This window comes from Microtus ochrogaster, linkage group LG3 (assembly GCF_000317375.1).
Source record: "Microtus ochrogaster isolate Prairie Vole_2 linkage group LG3, MicOch1.0, whole genome shotgun sequence".
Classification (NCBI taxonomy): domain Eukaryota; kingdom Metazoa; phylum Chordata; class Mammalia; order Rodentia; family Cricetidae; genus Microtus; species Microtus ochrogaster.
The window spans coordinates 34,730,848-34,746,039 of record NC_022029.1 but is presented as its reverse complement, the minus strand read 5'-3'; the positions used below and the strand labels follow the sequence as shown (position 1 = coordinate 34,746,039).

Sequence of the window (15,192 nt, the reverse complement as noted above, 5' to 3'; positions counted from 1 at the left end):
TTTGTTGTCTTTGACCTTGTAGTGTAGGCTGGGTTTGGTTTGAGCCCAGAGATCCAATCCTCCTGCCTCTGCTTCCCAGGTTCTGGGAATAAAGGTGTGTGCCACCACACCCCGCTGCAAGTTCTAATTTAGAATGGAAGGAGTATGAGCCAGAAGTTTTATCTGATCCCGATTTCGTTAGAGAAAAAGTAGGAAGGAACTTCCAAGTCCTAGCAACTGGAGTACACATGGAGCTATCTAAGTGACATTCTTGTCACAGAGCAGTTATGACTGTGTCTGCATGGTCATATTAAAAGGGCTGAAATGTGCATTTGTAGGGACTCCTTCAGAGCGCTGATAAAGAAATGACAGCTACTTCTCTAGTGAGACATGCCACTGAGGCTGATCTCTTAGCAGTGTGTTCTTTCAGCTGACTAATAAAGGCATAGGCTTAAAATTAAATGAAGTTGTTGGGTAGAGGCTGAGTGGGGTCTTGGGCAGATTTTTAAAAAAAAAAACTGAGCTTGGTTTTGTCTTATTTTCTTTTATTGTTGTTCTTTAGATGTCTGTTTGGTTTCTTAGGAAAGAAAGGAAAGGTGTGGATTTGGGTGGCAGGGGAGATGGGAAGGCTCTGGGTCCAGTTGGGGGAGGGGAGAGGGAAATTGCAATCTAAATACTTTTATTTTCAATAAAAGGAAAATAGCAAAAAAAAAAAAAAGAAGTTTAGAAAGGACTAGAGTGGCAGCAAGTATGGGTGGAGGTACTAGAAACAAGAATGATAGGGCCTGAGGATAGTTAAAGCTATATGATCAATATAAAATTCATCAAACTTTATGCAAAAAACAAACACCACAAACCTGAGACTGTGAATGTGGGGCTTCCAAGAGTCAGCTGGGGGTGGGCAGCAATGGGGAGGGGATTAGGTCTTCCTGAAAGCCCTTGGAGCTACAAATTACTACACTACTTGTAACAAAGTGGAAGTTATCAGAGACAGAAGCCCATCGTTTATGAGAAAGAAAATGGGATTCCAGAGACGTCACAGCACTCACAGCTAGAGCCTAAAGACTAGCATGCGCCTGCTACTGGGTTAAGAGGTCTGAGGCTTGGTACCCAGTCTTTATGGGCCATGGTCTTGCAGTTCAATAACCCACAGAAAGGGAAAACAAACAAAGCCAACACCTAGTGGTCTGTCAGGCTGATTCCTTAGTTTTGGGGGGTTGAGAAGGATAAGGGCAAGCAAGCGTTTGCTTAAGACATTCTGAGTCATTGCAGGATCCAGAAGCATCCACCTAAGTCTCATGTTTAGGGGAACTGGCTCATCCTCTCCAACAAGTGGGAGGTGGTTTACACACAACCCACGTCTGAGGCTGAAGGCTAGCCCCGTCGTTTCTGGATGCCCTGAGAGTTAGGTTTAGCTTTAGGTTTTGAGATAATGATCATAGGCCTCGGGCTGATTCTACTTTTCATGAGGATCCAAGAATGCACTTCTTGACAGCAGAGACTGGGGGAAAGAATGCAGGAGTTTACATTGCCGTGGCTTGAATTCTGCTAGGTGTATGGCTGGGGACATGCTATTTTTGCTGTGATATGCATGCCCTTCTCTGTTTGTACCCTGGGAATGAAAAACAACATAGGAAAATTAATTAGAACATGGCATGATACCGTATAAAGTACTTAATAGCTGGTGCATAGTAGATCTCAACAAGTGTGAGGTCTCTGCCATGTACGGTCAACAGGACGACAGTTTTTTTCTTAGCAGAAGGTGACCAATATTTCTCTCCCTGCCATGTGTATTTAAATAAGAAGAACATTATGGTTTAGGAGAAGGTAGCAGAGTCGGGACAGAGTCCGAGATTGTATTGATTTAGGGAGATTCTTTTATAATCACTGGAGGATAAGTAATTTTGGCAAAAGGACTCATAAATGAATTGGTAACTTATCCTGAAGCCTGAATAGCTACACCCGTTAAGCAAACCTTGGTTTTTCTTAAGTGGTGATTTGGTGGGCCCTGGGGTCGCTCTTGAAGCCTTCAGAGCTGGTGACACAATTGCTTGGACATCACATGGCAGAGGTCCCACAGCCGCTCTACTTACAGTTCTCTCTGCACTGTCCTGATGCTGGTCCATGGTTGGCGTGCTCCGCTAGCTTAGCCAACAAGTCAATATGATGCTAAACAGCACTCCCTCTGCCTTGGAGATTTGTGAGGAATGCTCAAGGAGATTTATTCTGGCTAATTTACCTATTGTAAATCACATGGGGTGACAATTGGTTTTACTGATGTTCCTCGAAAAAGCAGGCCCTTTGCAAGCAGAGGGGCCCCTGCTGAATGATAGGCTGGGCAAGGGATGGCAGACTGGGCTCATTCTACTCTCTTACTAGCTCAGCCACAGGGAGGCTATTCAGTACTCCCGTGATTATGTAACACTCTGGCTCAAGAGGGGAAGTGGATTTGGAAGCATGATGCACAGCATGAAGTGACTGTCCTTTGAACATGGCGTTTCGGTGACCAGCGCTGTGGTCTGAAAGAAGGCTTGTGGAGCTTAGACTACATGTGGGAGTATGGTATCCGTCGAGGCACAGGGAAGGCCTAGAAAAGTGCTTCTCAACCTGTGGGTCAGGACCTGTTTGGGACTGCATATCAGATACTTACTTTATGATTCATAACAGTAGCCAAATTACAGCTTATGAAATATCACTAAAATAATCTTATGGTTGAGGGTCATCACAACATGAGGAACTGTATTAAAAGGTTACAGCAATAGGAAGGTTGAGAACCACTGGCTTAGTGGTTGAAAACTATCTTGTTTCTAAGCATATATTATGCCTCTGGATGCTTCCTCTCACAGGACTCAAGCAGACCCTGGAGAGGGCCTGGGTTTTTCTTATTCACTCTTACTCTGCATTTCAAGGAGAAGCAACAGTGTAGATACTTGATTGGCTTACATTTTGTTTCCTTCTGAGGTGGCAAGGAGACATTCTCAACTAATTTATCCATATCTGACTGCCTATAAGAGTAGCAAATGTAGGCACCCAACTGTTAATGAAGGCTTGAAGAGAATCCTTAGTGGCTTTTAGTGTATTCCTGTAATTTGGTATTGGAAGTGCCACTAATGAGCATCTATTAATAAGAGATGACTGAATAACACTGCTAATGAAATGGCCAGGAGGCATGATAAAATATGTGAATAAAAACCAGTGTAATATTGGGTGTGTATGCCTTTGTATTGTGTGGAAGTCAATGGTCAATGTCAAGTGTCTTCCTCATTCCCTCCATACTTTACTCTTTGAGGCAGAGTCTCTCACTGATTGGCTATGCTGTCTGTCCAGTGAGCTTTGGGGATCTACCTGTCTTGACCTCCCCAGCATTGGTATTACAGATTCATGCCACAGCATCTGTTTTTACATGGCTCTGGGGAACCCTTTAGCTTGCACAGCAAGTACTTAATGGAAGGAAACAATCTCCCCAGCCCATCACTGAGTATTACAAGGAGGTGGGAAAGTCGACAGATGTGTCCTGAAACTCTCATTCTCTATAGGATCTTTCTTGCTCATTTCATCTTCTCTCTGAACATTACATGTCTGGCCATGATGAAAAGTCTGTATCTTTTAATTCAAAATTCCAGTTTATGCTTCCTTATGACTCTCTGCCTTATAATCATGAAGCATTGGCCATGCTCTGTTGGTTGTTATGACATACAAACTTCTGAATGCCAGGCTCTTTTCCTGCACTTCTGTTGTAGCGACGAGGTCACACAGATTTTGGCATCATGTGCACAGAATTTTTCCCGTTCTGCTGAAAACCCGAGTTTTAATTCTTTCCAGGTAAAACCACACACACAACCCACACAGGAACCAAATAACTATAAACGGAAATTCATATATGCAAAGAGGCAGAGATGAACTCAGCTCTAGCTTTGTAGGGACACATGATGGTGTGAAACTGGCTGTGGAAAAGCTATGTCTATTTGGCATGACACAGGGAGTAAAGCCAACTGGAGGCAGCTGCCGAGGTCTCTGAAACAAAGCTGGGGAACTTGGCTGCAGCCATTCCCCCAAGTGTCCAGTTCCCCACAGTGGGACTTGGAACAGGCAGAAATGGATTGGCATTACTGAGCTGCATTTAATGAAAAAAACCCCTAGGTTTACAATCCGGGCCAACTGCATGATTACTACATTCTAGTCCTCGTGAGAGGTTTGGGAGACCAAGAGCTTTTGCACCTATGGATGACTGCTGCCACCTCAGTTGCATGTGGAAGTGGACCTGTTCTGAGGCACCAATTGTCAAGAACCAAGACTTTATCACCAGTCAAAAAGGATGGAATCAAGCAAGCCTATGGCTAAGGACATTATTTTCCATGATTTGGGGGGTGTTCATTCTCTCTCCCATTTGAAAATCATGTGTTCGGCGAACTTCCTTCCTTCCTACTAAGATGAGAAAGTAATTCTCCACATGGATTTAAGCCATCATTTACTCACAAAGCTATCTGCTAGTTATGCTTAATTTCAGAAAGGTTATATGCAAGAATAAAATGCTCACGTCAATATATTTATTTTACATATAATCTAACTACTATAAATACAACACCATTTTCTGTTTCAACTGTGTCCTTAAGCTTACTCACCAAGCTGCCAATCATGTAGCATATCAATTGGGTCTTTGTGTATTTAACAGGGATGAAACTTAAGTAGAAAATGTAACAGAGAATGATAAATGACCCGGGGCCCAAATAAATCACATTAAGTTCCCTTTTCCTATAATTAGAAAAACCGAGAAATTAAAATTCCACTGTCCAATAGGAATGTCTTTTCCTGTTGGTAAAGATATTTATAGTGGATACTAACCATACAGCTTGGGGACTACAATGAAAATAGCAAGGAACAGTGGTACAGGGTTGTAATCCAAGGACATGTGAAGCCGAGGCAGTAGGATTATAGCTAAGAGGCCATCTTGGGCTACACAGTTAATTTGAGGCTAGATGGGATACAAAAGGGAAGTTTGTCTTAAAGTAAACATCACCCAACAGACCGAAAACAAAAAATAAAAAAGACATCTTAAAAACTGTTAAATAATCCCCTTAATTTTGTTCAACACTGACTGAATTTTGTTCTGCCACTAAGTCTCTCTTCTGTATTATCTACACAGGTGTGAAACTTCATTTCCTCAGCCAATCAAGAGTATTGATACTGTTTGTAAGCTTGTGAGATACACATTTTTTTCAATAGCTTATAGCTCTTTCCATTTTCACTGCAAGTTATTAATGTGGCTTCATCACTGTGTCCCTTTGTGGACAGGATCATTAGGATGCTATACCTATAAATGTCCCCAGAAATAGCCTGGCAGTATGTGTAGTGTGCCACACAAATTCTTTCCCAACTCTTTGTATATTCTGTTTGGTTCTTTGTAAAGAGGATTATGCAGATATAAGGGAAAAGATGCTAGGAAGAAACCGCTTACACACTAAAGCTATAAATAATACACATGTAAAACAGCCTTGTTAATGACAATACCACATCAGCATCTAGAGCTACATTCATGTCTTCTTAGATGGCATCATCGTTTGTATTGTTGTTTTGAAAATCTCTAAGTTCCAGAAAAATTTTCCTTTGTTCCAGAGTGATCACTGGTGCTGGGACTCTAATTTATGTCTAGAGTCTCATTTTGGGCAGGATTGAACTCCAGGATGGAAAGAAGCCTTCTGATGTCAAAAACATCAGTTTATCATGAGGTTTGATTAGTTCATAACAGAATGGGTTTTTCTACAACCCTCAGCTTTTACTTGGTATCCTTATCTGTCCCTATACCACAGCACACAGATATTTGTCCAAACTCTGAACCCATTGTGTCTTCTTGCTATCACTTCCTGCCTTTTCCACTTCTGATGACACTCTCCATCACCTCAGTCTAATTCACTCTGATAGCTGGACACTGGATCTCAGGTTGAGAGAGAAACATTTACTTTGCGGGGTGAAACATGGCAAGCACGTGCCCTCCCTACTTCCCAACCTTAGTTCAAGACATGAGATCGCTGGGACTTTCCACATTGACCTTTGGTTGACCACTGCAAAGGCTGCCTGCATCAGCAGAAAAGCAAGTTAAAGGAGGTGGAGTTTCCAAGAATGAAAAACACTAGGCTATTAGTAAGTCTTCCTTAATACTGTGAATAAACATTATTTAGAAGTAATGTCATGTACAGAAGCATAAAATTTAGTGTGAAATATTGCCTTCCCTATCAAACCCTGCTGTAAACCATGCAGATGTGGCAGATACACTTTCAAATGCAAATTAATATGATGGCCCTGGATTGTTATAAAATACCTTTCTGTCATTTTTTTGTAAGCTTGAATCATTTGGAAGGGGAGTTTTTACCTCCTCTACTCTCTACGTAGTAGAAAGCAGAAGAGACAGGAATATTAGAGACAATTAAAAACAAACCTGTTCTGTTTTGTGCACAAATAATCAAGTACCCAAAATTTACTGTTAAATGAAGAGGGCTGATGGAAACCAAACTCCACCTTGAGTCACTCAAGCCTTGAATGATTCTTTGAACTAGGTCCTGTTGTCACCAAAATCTTCCCAGCTTGCTTTGCTTTTCATGAAACAAGGAAATGAATTTTCAATACAACTTGAAGAGTGGTGGTGTAGCCATAAGAGAGGTGATCTATCTATCTATCTATCTATCTATCTATCTATCTATCTATCTATCTATCTATCATCTATAAAAAGATGCCATGGTAAGCACAGTACCAAAATGGACATAAAGTTTGAAGTGTGTTTGTGTGTGTGTGTGTGTGTGTGTGTGTGAGTGAGTGAAATGGTAGATACTCCCTTCTGACATAGAAATCTAATGGATTTCTAAGCCAGTATATGCTTAGGAATATACTGATGTATATTACCATGGAGGCTTCCAGTTGTTTAGGATTTCAAATGGTCCCATTCAATCTTCACTACTGCTAATTTAAAGGGAAGGGTACCTATTTGTTCAAAAATGGCTCTTTTCAGTCCTCTATTCTCATCTACTCTACTCTCTTTGATATTTGATGAGGTTACTCATCCTGTCCCCACCCTTTAGGACTGACTCCAAGTGGGTTTCCCATCTATTTTAAATCTAATATTATAACTATCAAAATTAATTCTTCTGCATTCAGAACTCCTTCCACTGAACTTTTCTCCCGACATTTGAACAATTACTAACTCTTATATCTTTTACATACATGTCCCTTGGAAGACAAACCCTTCAGGTAAAGATTCTGTGATGTGTGTATTTCTCATCAGGAGCTAACAACACCTATTTCAAAAACACCCACCTTCACCACCACCAGCTAAATCAATTTACTCTAGAAAAGTTATTTTCTCTTCATCAGCAATCCTGTTTGAACATGAATATAGCCCATTAAGAAATGTTGGAATAAGGTTTGGATGCTCATGGACTCTCCTCAGGGATGTTTAAAATGCAGCGCCAATAAACTACAAATTCAAGGGGGAAATAGAAGTAAAATAATGTGGTGGTGAAAATGTTTACAGTTTGGTAGAATGGTGCTTGTGTCTTCAACACAGTAAGCCATGAATGTTTTCCAGAGCATTTGGTTCAGATCAAAGAACCAAGGCTTAAGGAAATAGCTCATGTTATGCAGTCAAGGCAGACAAGTCTCAGCATCTAGTTAGGGAACTCATAAAAATCGAAACCCTGTGGAGACCTTGGTCATATCTAAGGAAATTTCTGCTTTGTTGAACCGTTCTGTGTTGGCCAGCTGGGTGATTTGTAGTAATAGAATGGAAGGGAAAACTAAGGGGCATTGAGTGGTCACATCGTTTTACTTTTGGTTGCCATGTTGATACTCCGATTAAGATGTTATTATAAAAGGCAGACAGACATGCAAATGCGGTCCAAGTTACTTTTTCATATTCAACTTTTCTTCCAAAGGATAGTACATATCTCAGTGCCATACTTTTTATATGACATCTATCTATAGAAAAAGATGGAAGATTACAGAATGAGATAAAAAGGTAGTCAACCCATAGCAACATCCCTGGCAATCTTCTCCAACTTAGAAATATTCAAGAGGTTTTATAAAAGGCTTAAACCTGACTATTCCATGATGTTAATGTAGATTTCTATTATAGAAAACATATCAAGAATTGTTCATGGATTTTTTGTTATGACTAATGACCTAAGGGAATTATTTATCTGATGGTGTAAATTAATGTACATCATTATGTATAGATGCCACTTTCTTTTTAAGCTAACACTGTAGAGATATCCATGTTTCTCCTAAAGACACTTACCTTTACAGAGATAATTGTACTAACCTTTTAAAGGAACATATGCCTACACCAGAGCTTGCACCTGTCATTGTCATCTTGGAAACAGGTTCAAAATATGAGCTGCTTTCCTTTTATTGAGCCATTATAGTTTCCCAGATGAATTTTAATGGCATTGTGAAAGGGAAAAAAGATTCTATGGAGACTTCTAAATTATTCAGTGAGGTTTTCTCGACTTCAATCAACTAAGGCCATACACACAATGATGAGCTTCACTTGAGAAGATGACAGCTAGACAATGTCAATATGTAAAATGGGACACAAAGTAGGTGTATCTGAAGATAAACAAAACACCCTACTGCTGGCTCTGTTGTGTTTGCCATTGACATCCCTAGTTTCCAATCACTATTTCTCTTTTTTTATAGAAGCATATTTGAAACATTATCTGTCCTCCTGATGCACAGTAAGATCATGGAGTTATCTGGAGATCGTTCTTCATTTCTATTGTTTGGCTTGTTATTGACACCAGGTAAGAAGGCCCAGTATTTTCAGTGCTATGATACAGAATATATTCTACTTCTCCTTTTTGCATATTCAGAAGTTGACACCTGGAAAAAATTAAGTGCTTTGTCTCAGTAAATGTAAAACAAGTACATCTTTAGGCTGAACTCAACCTGAGGATCCTGTCCCTTCTCCTTGCCCACAATTCCCATGCTATGTCCTAAAAGATAGTCCTATCAATGACGGTTTAAGCTGGTCTAGGCTTCATGTGGGTGGGAGGAGAAAATAAACTTTGGTTTTAAATATCTGAGCCTTTATTGCATTCTTTGTCTTCCCAGGAGCCAAGTCTAATTTACTAAATGTAATTAAATTTTGATAACTTTTTTAAAGGGTGTATCTCTTCAATCAGTATATTATAGGTCATGTGTAGAATACTACTTATCTCTACAGAAATAATATCTATCTACATCTATATATAATATGCATATATATATGTATGCATACATACAGTGTTGTGTGTGTGTGTTCCTTCATGACTTTATATATACCACATATTTACTGGTTCCTGCACAGGTCAAAAGCGATCATTGGGCTTTTAGGAACTGAAATTATAGACAGTTGTGAGCCCTGGGTGTTGGGGCCAGGAATTATTGAGTGCTGAGACTTGAGCTGGGGTCCGTCACAAGGACCAGTAAACTCTCTTCACATTTGATTCATCTCTCCAGCCCCATAAACTAATTAATATCTTAATGCAATAGGCAGAGAGTTTTTTTTTTTATTCATAGTGAAATATGACTTTACCTCCTCTGTGAAGTCTTGTGAATCAAGTGTCACAAGCCCACAATGACGCCAACTATGAAACCAGTGCTTTTTTCCTAGTCCAAAGCCTGAGAAACATCTCTATGGAAACTGACAAACACTATCTGATGATAGATTTTGATGTATCATGTAATTTTGAACACACAGTTAAAGAATCACAGTTAAAAAGCAAGTAGGAAATGGCTATCTCCAGATATGGAGAGTGTCTGTTATGTAACTCTTGATGAGACTGATGGCGGGGCAGGCTCTGTGCCCAGACAGGTCTCTGGCCAAGCAGAGGATTCCCCAGGTCCAGGGAGGCCCCTGAGATGGTGTGTCATATGGTGATGATAGGAGGAAAATCCTCTTTACTGTTCAGGGTGTAATTGCTTTGGCGTTCTCTTGGTTTAGCTTTTGGCACTTGAACTGGCCTAGTATGAAACTGCAGCTGGAAAGTATCAGTGTTTGGATTGGTTAAGAGCAGTTTTTGAATCGCATTGCACTGCAGTTTGAGAGTAGAAAAAGCTTCCTGCTATATCCAGCAAGTTCCAGAGAGAACATCTTCCCATCGGTCATGTGTTTGTACAGAAAAACACATTCAAATAAATGCACATGAATGTAAATCAATTGAGCAAGGAGATATAAATCTTATTGCTATAATAATTCTTTCTATATTCACTTAGCAGTCATGCTAGTCCTCACAGGAGTAAAAAGAGCATAATTTGAGTATGTTATAAATCTACACTACCTTAGCCTTCTTTCTTGCCCTCCTTGCTTCAGAGAATTACTCCTGTGCACCCAAATTCTACAAAACCCGTTTTCTGAATAGGGTGTGGGCATGGATCTCTCAAAGCCCAACCTAGAGCCCATGATAGAAATGCATGATGATAGGACCAGACTAGGCCCTCTGAATGTGGGTGACAGTTGTATGATTGGGGCAGACAGCAGGGCCACTGGCAGTGGGACCAGGATTGAGCCCTACTGCTTATACTGGCTTTTTGGAACCCATTCTCTTTGGAGGGATACCCTGCTCAGCCTGGTTATGGTGGGAAGGGCCTTGATCCTTCCTCAGAGCAATGTGTTAGACTTTGTTGACTCCACATGGGAAGCCTTACCCTCTCTAAGGAGTGGATGGGGGTGGGGTGGGAGAGAAGGTGGAGGAACAGAGAGGAGGGGAGGGAGGGAGAACTGGGACCGGAATGTAAAATAAGAAAAGATAGGCTCTTTAAAAAGTAAAATAAAATAAATAATTGGCAATAGAATAAATCTTTAAATAAATTCAGTATTTCTTATTGAAAAAAAGAAGAAATGCATGCTGAATCCTCTAGTTTATGAGCAATCCCAGAGACTCACAGAGAGGTTTGTTACCTTTCATGTCCAGGAATGACTGGGAGGTTTTTCATTATACACATTAGCAAACTCATCCAAATCTAGTGCATATATATATATACATGTGTGTTATTTAGCATTTGGCATAAAATATTAAACATTGAAAATCATAAAATATCCACAACTTGCTTCTGACTTAGGGTTATCTCCCCCAAAAATAAATACATAAATCTATGATGGGCTTCTGAATTTTCAGTACAGCTATTGCTATATAGTGGTAGTACCATGCAACTATTCTAGGTAGTAAAAATGGTGTTGATCTTGTGATAGTGACATATATACACATTTATGTATATATACATATATGCTACTCATACATATACACACATATGCATACACACGTATACACATACACATATTTACATACATATATACACATACATACATATGAAAGAGAGACGGACCAACAGACAGGCAAAGACAGAAACTAGACACATGGGAACCCTTAGGGGAAGTGAGTCTAATAGGAATTTACTGTAATCCAGAGTGAAAACATCAAAGATATCTAAGTCACTGCCTGTGTCTTTGTAAATATAAACTTGAGAAACAAAGTAAAACCTTAGGTATTTACATCTCATAAAAGCTCGCTTCATCAGTTTTGGATTGCTTTGCCGAATGTGTAATGTCATTATCCCCCTGGCACCCTGTGCCATGCATCTAGTGTTTATGGGGCTTCTGTCTTGTGGCGTGTGCTCGGAACAGAAAGAGGCATAATTATAAATCCCCATCTACTAACAATGATAATGACTGCACCCAACAGCTCTACTTCATAGTGCCCCCCTCCACATAGGAAACCAATTAGTGGAGCTGCCATTCAGAGTGTTTAAAGCTTACAAATGCCAGGAAAACAGCTGCCACCAGCTCTCTGCCCTTAGTACTGCTTTAAGCATCTTCTCAAAGCACTGTTTAGCCATCCGGGCATAAGAAAAGCAAGGACCAGAGACTGGAAGAATCTGTGTCTATCATTAGTATAAAGAACCACATCAAAACAAACAACAGCAACAACAACAATAAACCCAACAAACCTGAGCCACCCACTTTCTAAAGATTCATAAAAAGGGTGGGCTGGTGGTCGTGGTGAAAAGTGGCTGAGCAGGTAAAAGCATGTTGCACGGTAGCGTGAAGACATGAATCCAATTTCCCAGACCTCACATACATGCCTGAGTGCCTGTAGAGCCAGCAAGCTTGGGACTTGGGAGGCAGAGTCAGTAGAGTCCCTGGGGACACACGGGCCATGCGGATGCAGCAGATAAACAACAAGACCTACTTCAAGGAAAGTGACAGGCCATGACTGAAAACAGGTCGGGGTGGGGAGAACTAAATTTGTGCCTCTAAGTAAATTTTTGAAGACTGGAAAGAGAACCACGCAGCATACAATGTCCTTTGTGCCATGTCTACATTTACAAGAGCAAACCTAGTGACGCATGTGTTCTTTTCTTAGCTGTTGATATTAAGAGGTAGAATTGCTCCCCTAAAGACTGGCTTTCAGCCTGAGATTCCCTTGTGAGATGGAGACTCCTTTAAGGGGTGGAACATTGCGTGATAAAGCAAGGCTCCTGGGGTCATGCTTGTGAGTGGGATGTGAGGATACCCACCCCTTCTCATTTTCCTTTGCTTCATGGCTGTTATCACACGAGCAGCTCTTTGGCCACATGTCTCCAACCTCAGTAGATTCTTGCTATAGCCCCCAAATCAACAGAGCCAGCTGACCATGGGACGAAAGCTTTTCTTTTTATGATATTTCTGCCAGGGATTTTGTCAGCGTGAGGAAAAGGTGACTCACGGTTACAACGATGACCACAGGAGACACATGCAGTGTAATTATGAGAAAACACACATTTTTGCTTTCAAAACCACAGAGAATACAGGGGACCCTGAATGCCAGGGAAGAACACTACTGCTTCATTTCATGTCCTTCGTTTCTATATGCCATAACTCTGATGCCTTGGATTTGAAGAAAATCCCAGGCTTTTTAGATGAAGTCACTTTAACACTGCTGGGATGCAAGTTGTATTGCAAGAGTTACAAATTGTCTTTGTTATGGAGACACAAAGGAAATGGGATTCAATGGGAGAACAAAGACCACACAATACAGGACAAGGTGGCCAGAGTGTTCACTGCTCTGCCCCGGGGGAAATGTGAATGACCGCACAAGTTTGCTTCTACTTCACCCTCCCAAGAGAGCTAGCTAGCATGCTTCTCCTGGCAGATCAGTCTACAGACCATGCCCTAAGGCCAGTACTCAAAAGCTATTGGCTGAAGGAATCCCCACAAAACTAACTGAAGGATTTTCACTGGGAATAAAGAAAAATATAACATTTTATATTAAGGAAGTAGTAACCTAGGTTTTGTTTGTTTTTTTGCTTAAGTGATTTCCTCAAATGCATCCTGTTAATGCGGCACCTCGGCTTTGAGAAACGCAGACTAAGGAATGCAGTATTACATCAGCATTGTGTATTTTTGGAAATGCCGCATTTCTATTTCCTGGTGGGTTGGCCCCTGCACTTGTGACCATAGTAACAGTGGAAAGACAGTCAACTCTGCAGCAAATGCCCAGCTGAGTCCTCCCCCACCCCAATCACTAATATAAACTATTCAATGTAGCAAGAATCCCATGGACTAGACTCTCTGATGGAGGAGCAACAAACAACACTTGTAACACCTCAAAGAAAAGCCATACAGTCAGAGCAAAGTACAAGGGGACTCGGTTAAATGAGGCTGGATTGAAGTCAGAATGTGGCATTTCTAGATTCGTGAGGGAGGTAACTCTGTATCTTTTCTCTTAAACAAAAGTGGATGTTTGACTAGTTAATGGAAAGACCCATGAAAACACTGCTGAAATTCTTAGATTTCAATGGCTGTGTCTACTAATCTCTCCTGGGTAGAAATCGTGAGCTTTCCAGTCCTCCTTACTAAGGATTAGAAGATAAATAGATGTCCTAAGGGCTAAGATATTGTGTCAGGAGTTGTATTAAGAAAGCAACGGTTCAGAAGATGAAGTCCACACACTGATGTCATTTACTGAGCTCCTACTACGCAAGCGTCTTCTACACACATGCCTACAGTTTCCTGAAATCTCCCAGCCATGCTAAGGGAATGACAGCCTTTTCTACCAACCTGTGAAGTCTAGGTTGGGAGTCATCCAGTGGTTCTTCCTGCGTGATCTCACCATGAGGGAAGATGTGACTGCTTTTCCCACCTCATGGCTTCCCTGCAAATTCTGTGAAAGAATGTTGTTTTTGGAACTGAGCATGCAAGTGGTGTGCACAACATGAAGAAAGAAAAGGAAAAAGGAAAAAAAATGGTTCTAATGTAAGCACTAGTCTATTCAGCCTGCCCGTACAGTGAACAGGGTTTGTCCCGGGTCTGTTTCCAACTAGGCTTTGGTTCCATGCAGTCTCAGGGAAATGTAGAGGACCTGGTAGACAGAGAAGCACCCACGGGAAAAATCCTGAAGTCTGGAGGCTTCTTCCTCTCAACGAGAGTGTTGGTAGTATGGGTGGTAGGCTTATTGAACAAAGGGAAGGGGAAGCTGGGTCTTAGATCTCAGAGTAGTCATTGTCTGGAAAGACCAAGTGATAAGGATTCTCACAAATCAATACAACTTGACAGCTTATAGTCTTTAAAGGTAGCTTCTGGGCCCTGGGATGTTATAGAAACGGTCATGTTCAAGACAGGCAACCAATACTAGTGAGCAACCTGAGCCGGGCTGTGATGTGAATCGTAATTGAACATTGAGTAAATCAAACGGTGAGGAATTTGGTGTCAACTGAGAAGCCTCACTGTTCCAAATGAGTCGGCCTTACAGAGAGGGCAGATAAGAGAGCATGAGGATGCTCTGCTATTCTTGATGCTGGCTAACAGACTGTTGCCAGTGAGACCCTCAGCCCTTCAGCTTGCAGACTCCATGTCCCGTGTCCCATTCCTCTCCCATTTCCAGCATGCTCTCTGTAGCTACAAGTCCATGAATGGGGAAATATATTAAAGCCATTTTTTCCTTATGACAAAATTATAGTGTAAGGTCAAATGTCCACTTAGGAAGAAAACTGTATAAGCCTGCTATGAATTAGGATAGAGTGAAGTGACTCCGAACCAAGCCTAGGAAGGGGCTGTGGGGAGGAAATGTACAGAAGATGTAGCTTAAAGAAGATCAGGTGGAGCCTAGGCAGTTTGGATGCTCAACTTACTAGACCTGGATGGAGGTGGGGGTTCCTTGGACTTCCCACAGTGCAGGGAACCCTGATTGCTCTTCGGGCTGAGGAGGG

General features: G+C 41.2%; 1 protein-coding gene across 9 annotated transcripts in view; it reads right to left on the bottom strand.

The window, feature by feature from the left end:
• Slc8a1 (solute carrier family 8 member A1) overlaps positions 1 to 15,192 on the bottom strand; it is a 299,892-nt gene that overhangs the window by 103,385 nt on the left and 181,315 nt on the right. The window lies entirely within an intron of this gene.